The 23,598-nt window shown below is 42.6% G+C and overlaps 1 long non-coding RNA gene across 1 annotated transcript in view; it reads left to right on the forward strand.

Annotated features, from left to right (window-relative positions):
- Positions 1–20,995, forward strand: part of LOC148121290 (uncharacterized) — a 50,830-nt gene extending 29,835 nt beyond the window's left edge. The window contains exons 2-3 of the long non-coding RNA XR_015738239.1: positions 8,085–8,220; positions 19,182–20,995. This is a non-coding gene — a long non-coding RNA (uncharacterized LOC148121290). The remainder of the gene's footprint in view (positions 1–8,084; positions 8,221–19,181) is intronic.
- Positions 20,996–23,598: the final 2,603 nt, after the last annotated feature.

Raw genomic sequence — 23,598 nt, forward strand, 5'->3', positions numbered from 1 at the left:
TAGATAGAGCAAAACCCCAAACCTGCTCACTCACAATATATGGTGAACATTTGCAATAAAATTAGTGGACAAATTAGTCTCATGAACTCTTAAGTATATGAGGAAAAAGAGAGGGGGACCTGTGACCAGAATGCATTGCAAACCTGTCTTAAATTGCCAGGAAGAAATTTACTACTACTGCTACTACTACTACTAACTAAATCTACAATGATGGGGGAAAAGAACTAACATGGAAACGATTCAAACCAATTGTATTTGAAGTTAGTTCCATAATTAGATAAAAATGGTTTAAACCTGACTAGGAAGCGAGGTAAGAATGAACCGCCCGTATGTTAAGCTCTTAATTGTAATAACAGCTGTGCTGAGTGGAGGACGCGAAGGAAAACAACCGACGCCCGGTGTGCATCTCAACCCCTTAGAGAAGGGGCAGGTGTTCCCTTCAGCCCCCCCCCCCCCCCCCCCAGAACAGTGTTCGCCTCTTCGCAGACTCCGCTAGTGGTGAGTGGCCAGATCTAAGGCACCTGGGAGTTTGGACCTCACGGATGTTCAAAACCCACTAGACAAAAGTGCGTTTTAAGACAAAGCCCCAAAGCAGCGGAACTGCTGGGAATAAGATCCAAAGCGAGTGGCAGGAGGTCAGTAGGGACAAAGAAGAAAAGCCCATGAAAGCAGGAGTGAGGCGATGGTGTGAAGACAAGGCACCGTGAACGTTCTGCAGAGTCGGCAGAAGAGGGCGCTCCTGAGCCACGGAAACCACCCCATTTCATGTAAAAAACGCGCAATGTAAGATTAAGATCTGATTTCATAAAAAGATGTTAGAAATAGAAAGGAGGGAATAAGGAACATAATAACATTTCTGCGAACAATTAAAGCAAGCCGGAAATAACATGTTTACAAAGTTGAAGGAACATCCTCTCAAGAGCAGAGAGAAGGAGCAGGCTGAGGAATTCTTTAGTGAGTCTGTGGAAGCGATCCTGAAGGTAATAGCGATGTTTTAAAAATCCCCTCCCCTAGGAAAAGCCATGTGAGGTGTCAGGTGAGCAAGAAGTTTAGTTTTAAGGAGCTGACTGAGCCTTAACGACCATCCGGAGTAGGAGGTGGGATCTTGCATGGATAATGGGGCCAAGAATCTAAATGACACCAGAATACCAGAGCCAAGAGGAGTGCAGCCAGGCCAGAACTCAAGCAGAAAACAGCATTGAGAAGTGCTTTGGGAAGGTGTTTATAGATTCTGTTGGAGCTCTTTCAATCCCTCTTAATAGCTTATGCATGGATAGCCCCCAGGAACATTAAAATGGCTCTAAGTCACAGCGTATGCGAAAATATGCATGGATTGGTGCCTAAAAGGGGGAGTAGATTTTGGAAGAGGGTACCACCGAGAGCATGACGGAGGCTGGGGGTCTAGAATGTGTAGGCTAGCTTTATCAGACAGGCCTGCAGTGGGTGTCTCCGCCCGCTTACAGCCAGCCTGGGCTGTAGTACTCATCCTTCCCTTGGACCCCGCGTTGTCTTACGCTTGAGCAACTGCACATCCCCACGGTGACTCTCAACCCTGCATGCCATTACTGTCTCTGTGTTCGCTGTGCTCTTGGGCCCTTCTCGTGGGCTTAGGCTCCGTGGGTGTATTCTCACACACGCAAAGGTCACTGATGTCAATGTCTCCCTTCATTGAACTCCCGTAGCAACACAGACTCCGAGAGCCTATCTATAGGTCAATAATTACCCATTATGTTTTTCCAGCTCTGACCTTTCTAAGGAATTCCTCCTGCTTTCTTGACATTTCTAGTCAGATATCGAAAAGACACTTTCTGTTTAGCTTACCAACGGCCACACACCGGATTCTTCTTTTCCTCCTTCCCCCATCGTTTTCGTCTGTACTTACTAGTGATCACCCCAAAGCTAGCTTTCTTCCCCTCAAAAATCGCACCGAGTCTGTCAGGATGCTGTGGTGTCTTCCCCCTGAACTGGCACCGTGTCCATTGGTGGCTCTGCATTTCCGCTAAGGAACAGCCCTGCATGACGGTTGTCTCACAGCTGCTCCTGGACTTCCCTGTCCGTCAGTCTGTGTCCTCACAGGAGCTGGCATAACCGTAACAGACCAGCCACGTTTTGCTTAACACTGTGAGTGTTTTTGACTGTCCTCGGAAGAGAAACTTTTGTGATAGTGACCCTTTGCCTATTTATCTCTTCCCCCTCAGCTCTGGTGCTCATTAGGTAACTGGAAACTGTAACAGGTCTTTAGGATGAAAAGAGATGAAGATGTGGGGGCGTGGTGCTTGGTGCTGGGGAGACTTGTGCAGAGGAGCCTGACCTTGTCTAGAGAAACGGGGGTCAAGCTGAGCTGTGTATGTCCACAGAAGAGACTTATTTCTAAGTAGGGAAGCTTGTGTAGACTGCCGGTACTAGATGTGAAGGTGGTGTGTTTGAGGGGCCATATGAGGGTCACAAGCAGTAGGACGTAAGCTGGAGGTATGAACAGAGACCACTTCGCTTAGGGATTCAAATGCCATATGAAGGATGATTTTACTGGTTCTACTCATTAGACTGGTTATCGACTATAATAATTCTTTTTTTTTTTACATAAAATTGGTTTGTTATAACATTATTTATACTTATAAAAGCACATGATTGCTTGGGAACAAGTGAAAACTCATGTTTGTGAGTGGAATTTAGCTATTTAAGGGATAGTAGATGCTCCTGTTGAGTGGAGTAGATTTGCAAAAGTATATCCTAAGGGGAGAATAGCTATATAATAGGACTTGGCATTTAACTATAATAATTCTTAATAATTCCTTTGTTTAGATTTAGGGTTTGATCATTATCAAAATGAAGAGGCAGAGAAGGAAGGAAGTTCTTCTGATACTTTGGTGTAATGATGTCTCTGGGAATGGGGTGGGATGGGATTGGTTTCTCTTAGGAGAGGTCCTTGGTGAAAGAAAGAAAAACACCAGGGGCTTTTCTCTCCAGCCCATCAGGCCAAGGTTTCTGCATGCATGAGAGCCAAGTATCTCCTAGTTGCCCCTGTTGATCCAAGCCGTCCTCCTGTCTGGATGGTCAGAAACTCACGGATAGCCCTTCAGTTTAGGAAGTGAGGACCACAAATCTACCTCTATTGGAAGAGTAAGGGGGAGTTCAGAGTAGGGCAGCAGGAAGGTGTGAATTTTTCTATGTCCGTCTGTTGTGGTTTGAAGTAGAATGTTCCTCTGCCTCCAAACCCAATGGCAGAGGAAGGCTTTCCCAGCAGTCCTTTGCCTAGAACCTCCAGCTTAGCAGAGTGGAATGAGAGCAAGCCAAGTACTCAGTTGGGTAGGCAGGATGTCTTTTCTAGTCATTGATCATTCATAAATGAGAGGGATGTGCTTTTGCTGAGGCCAGTGGTTTATGTTAAAGTCATTAACCAGGAATGCTCTCCCTCCCTAGTCTTCGCATGGGGTAATACTGTTCAGGTCCCAGAGGAATACAGGGACGTTCTTTGCGTGATGATACATTTCTTGGAAGCAGAGTTTTACTTGCTGAAGTCTCAGTATGGGGGGCTTTGAGGAGGACCTGATAGGCTGTCAGTCTGGACAGCCCTGCTCTCCTTGGCTCTCATGTAGCATGGACGCCTGGCTGGGACTAGCAGCAGCTCACAAGGAATGAACTACACAAACCAAAGTGGGTAGGAACACTCTCGCCCATTCCCGCCCCTTCCATTGCTTGGTCTGACTTTTTTGGTCACTGGGCGGAGAGATAGGGGAGACAGCGAGGCAGCTGTTGTGATGGGGACTCTGAGGATGCAGGCTCAAAGCTTGGGAACAAGGAGAGCAAAAGCCGAGTTGACTGAGGATGTAACAATTTTTGTATTTCTGTCAGGAGCGGCTTTAGCAGCTCCAGCCCTGGAACCTCAAGGCACAGATTCTCAGGTGTAGACTTGGGGTTTTCATAAGCACAGGGCATGTGAAGAGAAAGACTAGTCGCAATGTCCCACAGAACAGCTTAGGATGTATTTGCTCGCATTTCCTGATAACCAAGGCAATATGGAGGATGTGAATAGCAGTAGGCAGCTATTGAAAACCTACAGGCCAAGAGATGGATGTCTAATGTTTTGACCTGGTGCTTTTTCAAACCATAGGATAGGTTTGGGAAACTCCTCTTTTGTGTGTTTCTTATTTCTCATCTCTGAATTAAGGAATCTGGGGCTAAGGGACCTGTTTGATCCCTTCTATATCTAATATTTCATGGCATCCTTGTTTGCCACAGGCGTTACTTACAATTCTAAGATGGTGATTTTAGATTAGATCAGCCCCTAACCTCAAACTGCTTCCCAGTACGCATTTGAATGCTGTGCCCCTAAGCTCTGCATTCCCCCTAGTCGCCCATTGCCCAGCCTCTGGCCTCCCAGTCATCTATTCATGAAATCTCTCTGCTTCATTTCCTTCTGTATTCGTTCTCACCCCAAGACCCTTGCGTATGTCAATCCCTTAAGATGGAAACAACCTCGCAAGGTCTCTACAAAGATGGATTTTACCGCACAACCACAGCTTCAAGGTTTCCCATGCCCCTGGTGTCTGTCTCACATCAGATACATGGAAACCTTTATTGATGGAAAAATACACAAATGCTTCTTCAGCAATAGAATGTGCACAGTCCAGAGTCTTTGAACAGATATAGCAAAGGAAGTCTTTGGAATCAGACGTAGGAACTTTATTTGCTTTTTCTTAGTCTGAATTCTGGATTAGAAAGGGGCTTTCTCCATGTCAGTTCCAGCTAAAGATGAGTGAAAGGGGCGCGGTGCGATCGGTAATAAAAGATCCGCCAGACTAGCTTAATACAAAATATACAGCTTTAATAAACAGAAGGAAGACTTACACCAGAATCCCAATGATCCATCCTGACGCAGGAGACAGGTGAGAGAGAGCGGGGGTGGGGGGGGTGGTAGGGGGTGGTGGGGGGTAGGGGGTGGTGGGGGGTAGGGGGTGGGGGTTAGAGGGGGGAAGGCACACTCGCCAGGTTTATAGGTAAACTTTTGCCTAAGGGCGACACACCCCATGAACAGAATGTGATTGGCTGAACTCCCCTATCATCTCCCCTTTTTTTTTTCTAAAATAAGACAGAACAAAACCAAATACAACTATATACAATAGAAGCAAATAATAAATATAAAGTTACAAACAATAAGCAATATTAAGCAAGAAACATATAACAAAAGTTTTACTAAACATTCTATTTCAGGGAGTCTAAATAATGTAGATGGTAACTACAACTATCTAATCTTCAACTCCATCAAAGATCTGAGAAGGAAAATAATTTTACTCAAGCAGCCCGGAAGTACAAGCGGGAAACTTCCGAAATGTGCAACGAATGGAAGAGACAACTGAATACCTGGGCAATCACCCAAAGTCTCGTTTGCAATGTTGAGTCAACCAACTTTGGCTAAGGCCTGAAGTAACTGACATGGCATTTTTCAAAGGCAAGAATAGACAACCCTGCTTTTATTCATTACAGATATTCTGTAATATCAAGAAACAAGTAAGTCAAGAAACAACATGATGCCTAGGAAAATCAAGAGACGGAAGTGTCAGGCACCAAGTAATTAATTTGTGCCAGGCACACCCTAGGCACTGTGGAATGCAAAATCTTTTACTTCATACAATTTTATGGTAGGCACAATAACCCTAATTTTGAAACGAAGAAACTGGATTACAGTGGAATTCAGTTACTTGTCTGTGGTCACAATTTTAGAACTTGTTAGTTTGAAATGTAAGTAACAAGTCTGTGCTAATTGTCTCTTCCCCATTGTGTCCGTAATGGGCATCTCCAAGGCAACCATCAAGATTTGATTCCTTTCTTGAACGACAGAGAAAAGCTGCTCTACTCATGATTAGATTTTATTACAGCGAAGATTTCCAATTTCCAATTAGCAAAGGCAAAGAAAGCACAGAGGCAAGACTGGGAAAGACGAGACGGCATGCTTCTTGTTCTCTGACCAGTGTGTCGCATGGATGGCATGTCACCCTCTCTGACTGGTGCAGTGCTTTGCATATTTTGCAATAGGTGTTAAAGTATCTCTAGCCAGAGATGCTCGTTAGGTTAGGCTTTTTACTGGAGAAGAGCTAGGTAGGATTGCCACGCCCTGCCTGTCCTGCACCACACCATCTCCAGCCAGACGTGGACACAGCATTGGAATAAAGATGCCCGGAAACTGGAGAAGTCAATACATGGGGTAGAATAAACCTGGATACTAGTCAACCTGAGGACCTGAGACTCAGTGGGAAAGGGCTTGAGACATTTCCATGAGCTACGGTCTAAAGGCAGAAGACTACAAACGAGGAAGCTGAGGCTGGTCTTGTCCTTTCACGTTGTTTTCCTGCGACCCAAGAGCAAGGTGAAAAGCACACTGGGAAGAACATGAGTCACACCTCTAGTTGTTGTAATTATCTTTATTTGCCTTTTAACAACCACAGCTTGGTTCTGACTGTGAATGGAAACGACATGCAAGAGTCTTAGCAGGGTGGCACAGCCCAACACTGAGTCTGCTCATTAATCATTGCTAAGCCATTTACTGTAGTATTGTTACTATAGGGTTCCTTTTGGTGGCAGGATACCTAGGTTTACTGTTTTATTCCATAGTTTCTGCCACCATTTTTGTTAGTAGATGTTTAATACAAGTTTAAGGTGAAATATTACACCAAGACTACTTGTATGAATTTAAATTGAAATAAAGTCTAAATTATTTATTTTCTAAAATTATTTATTTTTTACTGAGCCAGGAAAAGTCAATCACCTTAATGATAGGAAGTTTGGTTTGTTTTGTTGAATGGGAACTGAGCTTCATTTTTTCAAGGGGGATTCTCAAGTCTCAGATGGCAAATCATTTAGTGATTTAATAAACACAGCTGTCCAGATGGGTGCTCAGGATGGGTGTCCAGGTGTTTGAATGGGATAAGTGTATGTGTGGATTGCCTGTTTTGAGATTGTAGATGTAGGGAAGACAAGCAGGCTCTTCTATTTCAGTATAATAGTAGGATACATTTCTCAAAGACTTTAAAATGATTATGTTTCTGGGCCAGCAAGGCAGCTCAGTGGGTGAAGACATTTGTTACCAAGCTTGAGGACCCGAGAATGGGCTGATATAATGTGTGAAACATTCAGATTGTACTGGTTGAAAAAGCATGTATTTGAAAGGATTATTTCCTATTTCTTGCTCATCCATTCTGAGATGACAAAGAAGCCTCTCCACTTCAACACTTCCCTCTTCATCTCTGGTCTCACAAAATGGATACTTGGTCCAAGCAAAATGCAATAGTTTCTAGAGTGTGTTTCTAAAGGGGCTTTACTGTCTACTCAAAAGACATAAAAGAAGCACTCCAAGTGCTATTGAAATCCAGTAACTGTATAGACATGTCTAGAGGACGTTGTTACACATAAGCAGACTCTCTAACAATTGCTTTATTGATTAATCTCCTTGTTCTGTGTTTGTCTTGTAGATGATGTTTGTTGGCAAATAGTTGAAATGTATATATTTATTTTAAGCAATTGATATATTGTGGCTGCACCCAGTTTTATCCATACGAGAAAATACTTCTCCTTTACTTCCCAGAAGAAAGAAAATGAAGAATGGTTACAAAGAATTTTAAAGCCTCCATAACATCCCGAGATCTCATTATTATAAGGGTGTTGGGTTAGATGCTAGAGAGGCAAAACATGACTCCCCAGTTCTACAATGACTGCACTATAGCTAACAAAATAGGGCACAGTAGGAAATAGAAACGATGGAAGGGCTCAGAAGATCAGAGCAGGCACCAGTGTGCTACTTGGAATCAGCCAACCTGGGCTCTGTATGCTTGACTCCTTCCCACAGACTAGACCACCCAACCATTCATGTTTCCTCACCCTCACCCCTCTCACCTCATTCTTTCTCACCTGGCCAAATTCTTCCCATCTTTCACAGTTCACCCTTGGCCCCTCCCCCAGCTGAGGCCTTCATTTTTTTTTTCTTCACAAAAGTATCTGCTCAGTACCTTCCCTCCACATAAGTACTCAAACATTTACAATAAGCTTCCTGATGATCAGACATGTAGAATCGTTTTTCTTATTCATTTCAGACATGCCCCAGTTCAAGCAGAGAGTAAGAATAAAATTGGTGCCGAGAGATCAAAAGTGCAGAACGCAAAACCAGGACAATTAGCATGAAGACTCATCCCCGAAAGAGAAGGACCTTTGAAGAGACTGACCACAAAGGTCCGTATACCATCTATTGCTTATTTCTTTCTTAAGTTCATTCTATATTTGTATGACTAACCCCTTCAATTGACCTTGTCCTGTCAACTTCCCTCCTTTGTGCCACTTTGGGTTTCTGATAGAAGATATTCAGAAAGTTAAATCTAGTCGTTGTACTCAGTCCTCCCAGGGATAGCTGGTGAGAGTTCACATGTAGTCTGTGCTTTTCCAGGTCAATCTCCCTGAGACCCATCAGTTTGGCTCCACACTCCATTTCCCATCTTCCACCAAACCCACCATCTCTGTGTTTCACTTGTGACTTTTCCTATGTCCCTTTCATGGCTTCTGCCTCATCTTCATTCAGCTGCACAAACTTCACAAGTGGAGGCTTTTCTGTGTGCTCTATTTTCTCCACCTATTTTTCTGCATTCCGCTACTTGTATCTACTTTTCTTCTTCTATAAATTGATACATTAAAAAAAAGGGTTTAGACAGACCCATTCCAAATAAGGAAACAGAACCAGAAATGAAGATAGTTATCACTCCAGGCTTCATATGAACCCAAGTCTTTGCTATGGAAGAGTTTGGAATCTTGTAGAAGACAGTCCCAGAATATTTAATAAAAGCAAATAAATCTCTTCAGTCACAAGACTTGTGGCAGATGCTGTGATGCACACACCAGTTCTACTCCGTCTTTTGGGTCTGAGACATTTATTCTATCAGTTGCTCAGATTGTTGGCAACAGCTGGTCTCAGCTAGTTCATTCATTAGGACTTTTCCACAGGTAAGGAGAGCTGCCTACTTCAAATTCCCCTTCCTGCGGTAATCAGCAGAAAATTATACATTTAAAAAATACTTCTTGGAGAATTTTTTTTTTTTTTTTGGACTTTGTTGTTCTTTCAAAGTACCATCTCAGTTCTCCAATTTATTCTTTTTTTTTTTTTTTTTTTTTTTTTTTTTTTAGTAAATTTTATTAAATTATAAAAGTTTCCATTTCCACCCCCCCTCCCAACACCCTCCCACTCCCCCTACTCCCCCTCCTCCTCCCTCTTCGTCCCCCAGGGCGGTCAGGGTTTCCTGCCCTGTGGGAAGTTCCAGTTCCTTCCCCCTCCCTCCAGGTCCAGGAAGGTGAGTGTCCAAACAGACTGGATCCCCAAAATCCATTATATGTAGAGGAAACAGGTCCCAGTGTCATAGTCAATGGCTTTTCAGAAAGACTTCGGGTCAGCCACAGTCAGAGAATCCGGCCAAATTCGGAGAGTCTGGTTAGATCACGTCCTCTTTCAGTCCCAGTCCAACTGGCCTTGGTAAACTCTCATCAGATCCGTTCCCTTGTATCAGTGGGTGATGGCATCCCTCGCAGTACTGACTTCGTTTTTCATGTTCTTCCTCCTTCTGCTCCTCATTTGGACCTCGGGGGGCTCAGTCCCGTGCTGCAATGTGGGTTTCCGACTGTATCGCCATCCTTCGTCAGATGCAGGATCTATGGTGATAAGCAAAATATACATCAGTATGGACATGGGCCACGGCCGATTCAGGCACCCACTCCTCTGTCCAGAGAGCAATCTGGGGGATCTCTCCTTGGACCTGGGATCCCATATATACTCAAGTCTCCTGTAAACCCTAAAATGGGTCCCTTAGTTGAAATATAATCTTCCCTGATCCCTTGTTCATCCTTCCTCCCTCCCCCCCCATCCCAGGCCACCAAGCTTTCCCCTTTCTTCCCCTACTCCCTTCTCTCTAACCTTCTCCCCTTCCATCGACCCTCCCTCCCCCCCATGCACCCGAGGTTACCTGGGACTCTTGTCTATTTCCTACCTCCTGGTGGATAGCTAAATAATCTTCATCAGGTTCATCTTCTTATTTAGCTTCTCTAGGATCACGAATAATAGGCTCAAAGACCTTTAATTATGGTTAGAATCCACTTATGAGTGAATACATACCGTGTTCCTCTTTTTGGGTCTGGCTTACCTCACTCAGTAAAGCGTTTTCTATTTCCATCCATTTGCATGCAAAATTCAAGATGTCATTGTTTTTTACCGCTGAGTAAAACTCTAATGTGTATATGTTCCACACCTTTTTTAACCATTCTTCTATTGAGGGGCACCTAGGCTGTTTCCAGGTTCTGGCTATTACAAATAGTGCTGCTATGAACATAGTAGAACAAATGCTTTTGTAGTATGATCGGGAATCTTTAGGGTATATTCCCAAGAGTGGAATTGCTGGGTCCTGAGGGAGGTTGACTCCCAGTTTCCTGAGAAACCGCCACACTGATTTCCACAGTGGCTGCACGAGTTTGCATTCCCACCAACATTGACATTATAATCTGAACATATTCATCATTTCCCTCCTCCAAATTCTCTTAGCCTTTCTTGCTCTCTTTCAAATTCATGACCTCTTTTTGGCCAACGCTAAAAACACTCATGCAAGTAACATTTTACAGACTGAGAAGGCTGTGCTTGTGTATTAGACTATACACACATACACACAGTAATTCCCTGCCTCTGCCTTGAGAAAGTCAGGAAAGAAGGCCCAAGCAGACTTCCCACCAAGGGCAGATTGAACAGCTCAAAGCGAGACAGGAAGATAAGCCACTTACCAGACCAGGTTCACTTCTCCATAGACCGACCCCACTCAAGAGTCCCAGCACTCAAGATGCAGGGGCATCTCAAGTTCAAGGCCAATCTGGGCTGCAGCTGATTTCACAACACAGCCTGTGACTGTGACAGTATGCAACTATAATTAATAAAAAGGAGTCACAAATTTATTTTCTCCCTTCTCCATTAGGTTCAGTTTATGTTGCACAACTACTCTTGGACTGGGGGCTGTTCTGGTTTGGGGTAACAATACGGACCAATAGGGGTAACACCATTAAAGAAAAGTAACTACCCCTCTGCATGTGGCTATCAAAGGCCCATAGTTCCTCAGCTATGGTATTATGTGTGCCTCCCATCTATGCTGGTGTGTGTGGAGCTTGGAAGGTCTCGTGAGTGCTGTCATAATGGCTGTGAATCTACAAGCGTGACTGCACTTGAAGTCACCCATCACTTTTGACTCTTGGAGTCTTTTCATCACCTCTTCCACCAGTATCCTCAAGGCTTTTAGGGAGGGGTGTGATATGAATGCTCAGTTTGGTGATGAACACTCTGAAATCTTTTGATCCTTGCACATTGGCCAGTCGGGAGTGGGGTTCGTAGCTATGCTACTTGACATCTGACATTTTCGTGGTCATGTGACAGTTCAGTTCTTTTTCCACAACCTGTTTCCCCTCCACAGATGTTGATCATTCTTAGCTTATTTCTTGCATTTCAGTCTCCACCTCCACAAAGGAAATAGATTCAACCCTTGACTGTCATGTCTGTGATGGCATCGCAGAGTTTCTACAACACTGGGTGGTCACTCTTGAGTACTCTGTTCTTTTGAGCTATGTTTTTAGGATTGAATGTTCCACTTGACAGCTGTCACTCTGCTGTTGCTGACAGCCCTGTGCGTGGGTGGCTGTGAAGGATGCACCCCAGGATGTCCATGTCCCTTCCTGGGAACCAAATGGCCAAAAATGTGTTTAGTGAGTTTATTGTCACTAAGGATGTTAAAGCAGAGAAAGAAAAAGAACGGAGGAGAGAGAGAGAGAGAAAGAGAGAGAGAGAGAGAGAGAGAGAGAGAGAGAGAGAGAGAGAGAGAAAGAGAGAGAGAACAAACTTTTATTGATTATGTATTAAATGTTCACTAAGCTAGGATTTGTGGGCTCTCAGTTTATCTCTCAAACAGTTTTGTTTCCAAGTGCGATTTGGCTGATTTTATGAAGAACAAGGAGGTTAAAAGTTCTTAGACATAATACTGTGGAAGTAGAGGATTTAAAACCAACCAGAGTTTGACTCTTCATTTTTCTCTTCAAATGTGTTTTTGCACAGGCAAGGTGTGAGTTTGAGTGTGTGCGCAATAAGAAATTCAGGTCTCAGTGGGCGAGGGATTACAACATCGCGGCAGATATGTGGCTATGTGGATTCATGAGTGAGAGCAAAGATCACCAGTTGTGCAAGTTTTCTACCCGCACAAATGGAGTCACACCAGTGTGACGTCATAGGACGATTGTGAGAAATCCAGGAGGTGAAGCACCCGGCTGCATTAAGAATGATTAACAAATAAAGATCAGATCGAAAAGTGCTTCGGCCCATGGCAGTGGCGTGTCAGAGGAGCAGCAGGTAACTGAAGTTCAGGGTGTCAGCCCACCAGGAGACAACTCCCTGGTGGATGAATCTTCGAAAGACAAGGTCCTGAGACCACAGATCCATAATGTCTTTTGCTTCTGCTGTGTCTTTACATGTTTGCTGCTGCCATCTTTTTCTGGTATGCGGCACGGTGTGAATGGGGTAGGGAGAGTCCTACTGTCTGTCATGTAGTGGTTTTTTTTTTTTTGGTTTTTGTTATCAACTTTTTTTTCTGTTTTTTTTTTCTTTTATTTATAAGAATTTCCACTTCCTCCCCTCCTCCCAATACTCTCCCGCTCCCCCCACTCCCTCTCCTCCTCCCTCTCCAGTCCCAAGAGCAGTCAGGGTTTCCTGCCCTGTGGGAAGTCCAAGTTCCTCCCCCCTCCCTCCAGGTCTAGGAAGATGAGCATCCAAACAGACCAGGATCCCAAAAAGCCAGTACATGCAGACGAAACAAGACCCAGTGCCATTGTCAATGGCTTCTCAGTCAGCCCCCATGTCAGACACATTCAGAGAATTTGGTTGGATCACAAGCTCGTTCAGTCCCAGTCCAGCTGGCCTTGGTGAGCTCTCATTCGATCAGTCCCCTTGTATCAGTGGGTGAACGCACCCTTCTCTGTTCTGACTTCCTTTTTCATGTTCTCCCTCCTTCTGCTCCTCATTTGGACCTTGGGGGCTCAGTCCAGTGTTCCAATGTGGGTCTCTGTCTCTATCTCCATCCATCGTCGGATGAAGGTTCCTTCTGGTTCTGCCTTCCTTGATCACGTTCTCCCTCCCTCTGCTTCTCATTTGGACCTAGGGAGTTAAGTCCAGTGTTCCAATATGTGTCTCTGTCTCTATCTCCATCCATCGCCAGATGAAGGTTCTATGGTGACATGCAAAATATTCATCAGTATGGTTATGGGTCAAGGTCAGTTCAGACACCCTCTCCTCTGCTGCCCAGGGAAGAATCTGGGGACCTCTCCTTGGGCCTTGGAACCCCTCCAGAATCAAGTCTCTTGGAAACCCTAAAATGGCTCCCTTAGTTGAGATAAATACTTCCCTGCTCCCATAACCATCCTTCCTCCCAATCCCCCACTCCCAATCCCCCAAGCTTTCCCCAATCCTCCCCTACTCCCTTCTGTCTAACCCTCTCCCATTCCATCCACCCCCGCCCGTGCATCCAAGGTTGCCTGGCACTCTTGTCTACTTCCAAGATCCAGAAGGATAACTATATGATTTTCTTCAGGTTCACCTTCTTATTTAACTTCTCTAGCATCACGAATTATAGGCTCAAAGACCTTTAACTATGACTAGAATCAACTTATGAGTGAGTACATACCATATTCCTCTTTTTGGGTCTGGGTTACCTCACTAAGTAAAGCGTTTCCTATTTCCATCCATTTACATGCAAAATTCAAGATGTCATTGTTTTTTACCGCTGAGTAAAACTCTAATGTGTATATGTTCCACACCTTTTTTAACCATTCTTCTATTGAGGGGCACCTAGGTTGTTTCCATGTTCTGGCTATTACAAATAGTGCTGCTATGAACATAGTTGAACAAATACCTTTGTAGTATGATAGGGCATCTCTTGGGTATATTCCCAAGAGTGGAATTGCTGGGTCCTGAGGGAGGTTGACTCCCAGTTTCCTGAGAAACTGCCACACTGATTTCCACAGTGGCTGCACAAGTTTGCATTTCCAACAATGGATGAGTGTTCCCCTCACTCCACATCCTCTCCAGCATAGGCTATCATTGGTGTTTTTGAGTTTGGCTATTCTGACAGGTGTAAGATGATATCTCAAAGTGGTTTTGATTTGCATTTCCCTGATCGCTAAGGAGGTTGAGCATGACCTTAAGTGTCTTCTGGCCATTCGAAGTTCATCTGTTGTGAATTCTCTGTTCAGTTCAGTACCCCATTTTTTAATTGGGTTAATTAGAGTTTCAGTGTCTAGTTTCTTGAGTTCTTTGTATATTTTGGAGATCAGACCTTTGTCTGATGAGGGGTTGGTGAAGATCTTTTCCTAGTCCGAAGGTAGCCTTTTTGTCTTACTGACGGTGTCCTTTGCTTTACAGAAGCTTCTCAGTTTCAGGAGGTCCCATTTATTCATTGATTCTCTTATTGTCTGTGCTACTGGGGTTCTACCTAGGAAGTGGTCTCCTGTGCCTATGTCTTGTAGACTTCTTCCCACTTTCTCTTCTATCAGGTTCAAAGTGGTCAGATTAATGTTGATGTCTTTAATCCATTTGAACTTGAGTTTTGTGCATGGTGATAGATATGGATCTACTTTCATTCTTCTACAGGTTGACATTCAGTTATGCCATCACCATTTGTTAGAGATACTTTCCTTCTTCCATTTTATATCTTTAGCTCTCTTTTCGAAAATTAGGTGTTCAGAGGTTTGTGGGTTAATATCCGAGTCTTCTATTCGATTCCATAGGTCGACTTCTCTGTTCTTATGCCAATACCAAGCTGTTTTCAATACTGTTACTCTGTAATAGAGTTTGAAGTCAGGGATGGTAATGCCTCCAGAAGTTCCTTTATTGTATAAGATTGTTTTGGCTATCCTGGGTTTTTTGTTTTGCCATATAAACTTGACTATTGTTCTCTCAAGGTCTGTGAAGAAGTTTGATGGGATTTTGATGGGAATTGCATTGAATCTATAGATTGCTTTTGGTAGAATTGCCATTTTTACTATGTTGATTCTCCCAATCCAAGAGCAGGGGAGGTCTTTCCATTTTCTGGTGTCCTCCTCAATTTCTTTCTTCAAAGACTTAAAGTTCTTGTCAAATAGGTCTTTCACTTCCTTGGTTAGAGTTACCCCAAGATATTTTATGCTATTTGTGGCTATCGTGAAAGGTGATGTTTCTCTGATTTCCCTCTCTGCTTCTTTATCCTTTGTGTATAGGAGGGCAACCGATTTTTTGGAGTTGATCTTGTATCCTGCCACATTACAAAAGGTGTTTATCAGCTGTAGGAGTTCTTTGGTAGAGTTTTTGGGGTCGTTTATGTACACTATCATATCGTCTGCAAATAACGAAAGTTTAACTTCATTCTTTCCAATTCAAATCCCCTTGATCCCCTTATGTTGTCTTATTGCTATTGCTAGAACTTCAAGCACTATATTGAAGAGGTATGGAGAGAGTGGACAGCCTTGTCGTGTTCCTGATTTTAGTGGAAAGGCTTTGAGTTTCTCTCCATTCAATTTGATGTTAGCTGTCGACTTGCTGTATATTGCTTTTATTATATTTAGGTATGATCCTTGTATCCCCAATCTCTCCAACACCTTTATCATAAATGGGTGTTGAATTTTGTCAAGTGCTTTTTCAACTTCCAATGAAATGATCATATGGTTTTTTTCTTTCAGTTTATTTATATGATGGATTACATTGATAGATTTGCGTATGTTGAACCAGCCCTGCATCTCTGGAATGAAGCCCACTTGATCATAATGGGTGATTTTTCTAATGTGTTCTTGGATTCGGTTTGCCAGTATTTTATTGAGAATTATTGCGTTGATGTTTATGAGTGAGATTGGCCTGTAATTCTCTTTCTTGGTTATGTCTTTGTGTGGTTTTGGTATTAGGGTAACTGTAGCTTCATAAAAAGAGTTTGGCAATGATTCTTCTGTTTCTATATTGTGAAATACCTTAAGGAATATAGGTATCAGCTCTTCTTGGAAGTTCTGGTAGAATTCTGCATTGAAACCATCTGGCCCTGAGCTTTTTTTGGTTGGGAGGTTTTTGATAACAGCTTCTAATTCTTCGCGACTAACTGGTCTATTTAGATTGTTCACCTGGTCTTGATTTAACTTTGGTAAATGGTATTTATCTAAAAACCAATCCATTTCTTTTACATTTTCCAACTTTGTGGCATATAAACTTTTGTAGTAAGATCTAATGATTCTCTGAATTTCCTTTGTGTCTGTGGTTATGTCCCCCGTTTCATTTCTGATCTTATTAATTTGCATGTTCTCTTTCTGCCGTTTGATTAGTTTGGATAGAGGTTTGTTGATCTTGTTGATTTTCTCCAAGAACCAACTTTTTGTTTCATTGATTCTTTGGATTGTTTTCTGTGTTTCTATTTTGTTGATTTCAGCCCTCAGTTTGATTATTTCCAGGCTTCTACTCTTCCTGGGTGAATCTGCTTCTTTTTTTCCAGAGCTTTCAAGTGTGCTGTTAAGTCTCCAATGTGTGCTTTCTCCGTTTTCTTTAATTGGGCACTTAGTGCTATGAACTTTCCTCTTAGCACTGCTTTCATAGTGTCCCATAGGTTTGAGTATGTTGTGTCTTTGTTTTCATTAAATTCAAGGAAGAGTTTAATTTCTTTCTTTATTTCTTCCTTGATCCAGGGGTGATTTAATAGTTGACAGTTCAACTTCCATGAGTTTGTTGGCTTCCTGGGGGTAGCATTGTTGTTGAATTCTAACTTTAATCCATGGTGATCTGACAAGACACAGGTGGTTACCAATATTTTTTTGTATCTGTGGAAGTTTGCTTTGTTACCAAGTATGTGATCAATTTTTGAGAAGGTTCCATGGGCTGCAGAGAAGAAGGTATATTCTTTCCTATTTGGGTGGAGTGTTCTATAGATGTCTGTTAAGTCCATTTGATTCAATACCTCCAATAATTCTCTTATTTCTCTGTTAGGTTTCTGTCTGATTGACCTGTCCATTGGTGAGAGAGGTGTGTTGAAGTCTCCTACTATTAGTGTGTGTGGTTTGATGACTGCCTTGAGTTCTAGAAGTGTTTCTTTTACATAAGTGGGTGCCTTTATATTAGGGGTATTGATATTCAGGATTGAGACTTCCTCCTGATGAATTGTTCCTGTTATGAGTATGAAATGTCCATCTCTATCTCTTCTGATAGATTTTAGTTTGAAGTCAATTTTGTTAGATATTAGAAAGGCCACACCTGCTTGTTTCTTAGGTCCGTTTGCTTGGAAAACTTTTTCCCAACCCTTTACTCTGAGTAGGTGTCTGTCTTTGTGGTTGAGGTGTGTTTCTTGTAAACAGCAGAATGTTGGATCCTGTTTTCGTATCCAATGTCTAAGTCTGTGCCTCTTTATAGGTGAATTGAGTCCATTAATATTAAGTGATATTAATGATCAGTGGTTGTTGACTCCGGTTATTTATTTATTTTTTTGGGTAGTGGAGTGTATGTTTTTCCCTTCTTTGAGTTGTGGTTGTGAAGGGTCGCTAGATGTCTGAGTTATTGTAGGCAGTGTTGGGAATGTTGGATTCCTTGGGTTGTGATTTTCCTTCTAATACTTTCTATAAGGCTGGATTTGTAGCTATGTATTGTTTAAATTTGTTTTTTATCCTGGAATATTTTGTTTTCTCCGTTGATAGTGAACGATAGCTTGGCTGGGTATAGTAGTCTGGGTTTGCATCCATGGTCTCTTAGTTTCTGCAGTACCTCTATCCAGGACCTTCTGGCTTTCATGGTTTCCATAGAGAAGTCTGGTGTAAGTCTGATAGGTTTACCTTTATAAGTTACTTGATCTTTTTCCTTTGCAGCTCTTAATATTCTTTCTTTAATCTGAATGTTTTGTGTTTTGATTATTATCTGGCGAGGGTATTTTTTTTTTTTGATCCAGCCTATTCGATGTTCTGTATGCTTCTTGAACCTTCATAGGGATATCGTTCTTTAGGTTGGGGAAGTTTTCTTCTATAATTTTGTTGAATATATTTTCTGGGCCTTTGATCTGCAATTCTTCTCCTTCTACTACCCCTATTATTCTTAGATTTGGTTTTTTTTTTATTGTGTCCCAGATTTCCTGAATGTTTTGTGATGAGAATTTGTTGGATTTGCTGTTTTCTTTGGTCAGAGCGTTTAATTTCTCTATGGTGTCCTCAGAGTCTGAGATTCTTTCTTCTATCTCTTGTATTCTGTTGGTTATGCTTGTTTCTGAAGTCTCTGTTCGTTTACCTATATTTTCCATAGCCAACCAGCCCTTGGCTTGTGATTTCTTCATTGACTCCATTTCAGTTTTCAAATCTTGAACTGTTTCCATTACCTGTTTGATTGTTTTTTCTTGGTTTCCCAGAATTTCATTTGCGGATTTACTCATTTCTTCAAACTTTTTGGTATATTTCTCTTTTATTTCTTTACTCATTTCCTCAATCTTTTTGTTATACTTATCTTCCATTTCTTTACGGCAGATTTTCACCTCCTGTTTAAGTTCCTCTATTATTTTCATAAAGATCCGCTTAGAGTCGATTTCTTCTATTTCTTCTGGAGTAGGGTGTTCAATTCTTCTAGTTTCGTGATCCCTGGATTCTGGAGATGTCATGTTGCCTTTCAGGTTGTTGGAGGAATTCTTGCATTGGCGCCTGCCCATCTCCTCCTCTCTGGATGAAACTCCTCAGCACTCTCTGGATAGAACTCCTCAGCACTCTCTGGATAGAACTCCTCAGCAATCTCTGGATAGAACTTCTCAGCACTGCAGCAGGGATAGCTGTTATTTCCAGGACCCAGAAGACAAAAGGGCGGCAGCAGTGGGGGCAGGGAGGGGTGCCATGGAACACCGAAGACTCTGCCGAGAAGCTGAGGGGGGAGGGGCTGTGCTCTCTTTCGGGCCAGAGTGCCTAGGCGAGCACCCACTCACCTCTCTGGATAGAAATTCTCAGCACTGCCTCTCTTCCATTTCTTTAAGTGAGTTATTCATACCCTGTTTAAGGGACTCTATTGCTTTCATAATGACACTGTTTTCCACATCTTCCAGAATAGGGTGTTCAAGTCCTTCTGTAGTAAGATCACTGGTATCTGGTGTTTTCATGTTGTTTTTCAGATTGTTGGAGGAATTCTTGCCTTGGCGCCTGCTCATCTCTTCCTTCAGATGCTCTCCAATGGCTCTTCCCTGCTGGGTCTTCTGCTACAGGATCAATGCCCCTTGCTGGCCAGGAATCTCCCTGCCTGCAGTCCTACCTTGCTGCATGCAGGCTATTAAAACAAAGGAACTCCCTCCTGCCTGGTTGCACTCACCGCCGGGTCCCAACGGCGCCCACACAGGCTGGGTTGGAGGATTTTATGCCCCAAAAAAGGGAGGGAGGAAGGGAAGGGGTTCCTGGCTGAAAGCGGGGATGGAGTAGGAGGAGAGAGGGCTTGGCTGGGGGAAGCCGCCCCTTTGGAATACCTAGGGAGATAAGGGTGACGGAAAAATTGTGTGTTCCCTTACCGGGCTTCTGTGGCGGGTCAGGAGCACACTTACCCCTCCATTGTATCTTCTGCTACAGGATCAATGCCTTGCTGGCCAGAAATCTCCCTGCCTGCAGTCTGACCTTACTGCAGGCAGGCTATTAAAACAAAGGAACTCCCTCCTGTCCGGTTGTGCTCACCGCCCTGTTCCGTCGGCGCCCATGCAGGCTGGGTTGGAGGCTTTTATGCCTGTAATGTAGTGTTTTTATCTCATGGAAACATCTTGTTGTACTGGGCATCTTTACCTGTGAATTATTATGAAGATGACTTCTTCTTAAGCTATACCATCTAATTGATAACAAGAATATTAGTTTAAATATGGTTTTGATGATAAAAAATAAAATAAGGAAGTGTCACACAGCTGAAACACATGAGTTTCTTTTAAGGAACAGTATAGGCTGTGGCTTAGTTTAATTATTAAGAAAAACAATTGAGTTCCAGTAGCCCTGCTAATTTAAATTCTTTTAACCTTAATATTGGAGGTGTGTTCACAGGTTTAGAGTGCATTACAACTGAAACAAAGCTTTGAAAATAACATAATGATAGACTAAGATGTTTATGTTAAATAGCTTTGAGGTGTAAAAGCCAGGAAGATAATCTGAAGTTTTGGAAAGGTACATAGTTGAATGTGAAGCTTGTTAAGGTCAGGGAACAAGAACTGAGCAGCTCAATTACCATTAGCTGACTGCCTTTCTCACTAGGATTGGTTGATGATCAAAGGTAATAATCAATTCCTTATACCCATTTCTGCTCTAAGTCTCCTGATATAAAACAAACAAACAAACAAACAAAAAAACTATTGAGGGTTTTCCCCCTAAAAGCTTAAAGTAGATCTGATTTTTTCATGTATAAAAGTTTAGATTTGTGATTCCTTTAGAATTTCTTATAAGATAAGAATAAAGCAATTTCAAGATAAGTAATAAAGTAACTGGCCCTTTCTTTGCAACTGCAAAGCTGCAGCCTGCCAGTAACAGACCTGACTGAGAAGAATAGCTTGCTTGCTTACATGGTTAATCTATAACAAGTTGCTTGGGTATGAATGTGCATGGGTTCTTGGGATAATTTGTTTTTCACCTGTAATATGTAAAATGTTTAATCATGTAAGGGTTATGAAAAACATGCTATCTTTTTACTGTTTGTTTGCATTCATTACAATCATCCACAAAACCAGAATGTAATCACATTGCAATTTTACACTGCCTAAAAGATTTTGCAGGGGTATATAAGCTGTAAGGGAAAGAATAGAGATAGCGCTGGATAGAGTCAAAATGGGTTAAAAGAAAACATCAAGAATGAGAGAGTTACAATGAGTTACAAGGAAAACATCAGGAATGAGAAAAGGAAATCACCAGGAAAATAAAGAATAGAGAATGCAAAAAGAAGAATAAAGAAAAGATTAAAAGGAAACCATCAAGAGAATGCGTGAGTGTCTTTTCCCCTAACTCCCTCAGTTAGAAAAGTCTAGTGTGCACTGACTCCGTGGCTTCCCTTTGAGCACAGCACTACTGGCTGCTGGTCTCCCACGCAGCAAAAAACACACACTATTTTTTTCAAAGTTTATTAAATTATGAAAGTTTCCATTTCCCCCCCCCTTCTCCCAACACCCTCCACTCCCCACTCCCCCTCCTCCTCCCTCTCCATCCCTAAGTGCAGTCAGGGCTTCCAGCCCTGTGGAAAGTTCAAGTTCCTCCCCCCTCCCTCCAGGTCCAGGAAGGTGAGTATCTAAACAGACTAGATCCCAAAAATCCAGTATATGCAGAGGAAACAAGTCCCAGTGTCATTGTCAATGGCTTTTCAGAAAGGCTCCTGGCCAGCCACATTCAGAAAATCTGGTTGGATCACAAGCTCGTTCAGTCCCAATCCAAATGGCCCTGGTGAACTCTCATTAGATCAGTCCCCTTGTATCAGTGGGTGATCGCACCCCTCGCGGTCATGAGTTTTTTTTTTTTCATGTTATTCCTCCTTCTGCTCCTCATTTGGACCATGGAGGGCTCAGTCCGGTGCTCCAATGTGGGTCTCCGTCTGTATCGCCATCCATCGTCAGATGAAGGATCTATGGTGATAAGCAAAATCTTCATCAGTATGGTTATAGGCCAAGGCCGGTTCAGGCACCCACTCCTCTGTCTAGAGAACAGTCTGGGGATCTCTGCTTGGACCTGGGATCCCATTTATAATCAATTCTCTTGTAAACCCTAAAATAACTCCCTTAGTTGAAATATATTCTTCCCTGATCCCATATCCATCCTTCCTCCCTCCCCCCATCTCAGTCCCCCGAGTTTTCCCCATTCCTCCCCTACTCCCTTCTCTCTAACCCTCTCCCCTTCCAACAACCCTCCCACCCCCCCCATGCACCCGAGGTTACCTGGGACTCTTGTCTATTTCCAATCTCCAGGAGGATAAGAACATGATATTCTTCAGGTTCACCTTCTTATTTAGCTTCTCTAGGGTCTCGAATAATAAGCTCAAAGACCTTTAATTATGGCTAGAATACACTTATGAGTGAATACATACCATATTCCTCTTTTTGGGTCTGGCTTACCTCACTCAGTAAAGCGTTTTCTATGTCCATCCGTTTGCATGCAAAATTCAAGATGTCATTGTTTTTTACCGCTGAGTAAAACTCTAGTGTATATATGTTCCACACCTTTATTAACCATTCTTCTATTGAGGGGCACCTTGGTTGTTTCCAGGTTCTGGCTATTACAAATAGTGCTGCTCTGAACATAGTTGAAGAAATGCTTTTGTGGTATGATAGGGCATCTCTTGGGTATATTCCCAAGAGTGGAATTGCTGGGTCTTGAGGGAGGTTGACTCCCAGTTTCCTGAGAAACCGCCACACTGATTTCCACAGTGGCTGCACAAGTTTGCATTCCCACCAACAATGGATGAGAGTTCCCCTCATTCCACATCCTCTCCAGCATAGGCTATCATTGGTGTTTTTGAGTTTAGCTAATCTGACCGGTGTAAAATGGTATCTCATAGTTGTTTTGATTTGCATTTCCCTGATCGCTAAGGAGGTTGAGCATGACCTTAAGTGTCTTTTGGCCATTCGGAGTTCTTCTGTTGAGAATTCTCTGTTCAGATCAGCACCCCATTTTTTTAATTGGGTTAATTAGAGTTTTATTGTCTAGTTTCTTGAGTTCTTTGTATATTTTGAAGATCAGACCTTTATATGATGAGGGGTTGGTGAAGATCTTCTCTCAGTCAGAAGGTAGCCTTTTTGTCTTACTGACGGTGTCCTTTGCTTTACAGAAGCTTCTCAGTTTCAGGAGGTTCCATTTATTCATTGATTCTCTTATTGTCTGTGCTACTGGGGTTCTACCTAGGAAGTGGTCTCCTGTGCCTATGTCTTGTAGACTACTTCCCACTTTCTCTTCTATCAGGTTCAAAGTGGTCAGATTAATGTTGAGGTCTTTAATCCATTTGGACTTGATTTTTGTGCACGGTGATATATATGGATCTACTTTCTTTCTTCTACAGGTTGACATCCAGTTATGCCAGCACCATTTGTTAAAGATGCTTTCCTTCTTCCACTGCATACCTTTAGCCCCCTTGTCGAAAATCAAGTGTTCATAGGTTTGTGGGTTAATATCTGGGTCTTCTATTCGATTCCATAGGTCGACTTCTCTGTTCTTATGCCAGTACCAAGCTGTTTTCAATACTGTAGCTGTGTAATAGAGTTTGAAGTCAGGGATGGTTATACCTCCAGACGTTCCGTTATTTATATATGGTTGTTTTGGCTATCCTGGGTTTTTTGTTTTTCCACATAAAATTAATTATTATTCCCTCAAGGTCTGTGAAGAAGTTTGATGGGATTTTGATGGGGATTGCATTGAATGTATAGATTGCTCTTGGTAGAATTTCCATTTTTACTATGTTGATCCTCCCAATCCAAGAGCAAGGGAGATCTTTCCATTTTCTGGTATCCTCTTCAATTTCTTTATTCAAAGACTTAAAGTTCTTGTCAAATAGGTCTTTCACTTCCTTGGTCAGAGTTATCCCAAGATATT

Source organism: Myodes glareolus, chromosome 7 (assembly GCF_982192425.1).
Source record: "Myodes glareolus chromosome 7, mMyoGla1.1, whole genome shotgun sequence".
In the NCBI taxonomy this organism is placed as follows: domain Eukaryota; kingdom Metazoa; phylum Chordata; class Mammalia; order Rodentia; family Cricetidae; genus Myodes; species Myodes glareolus.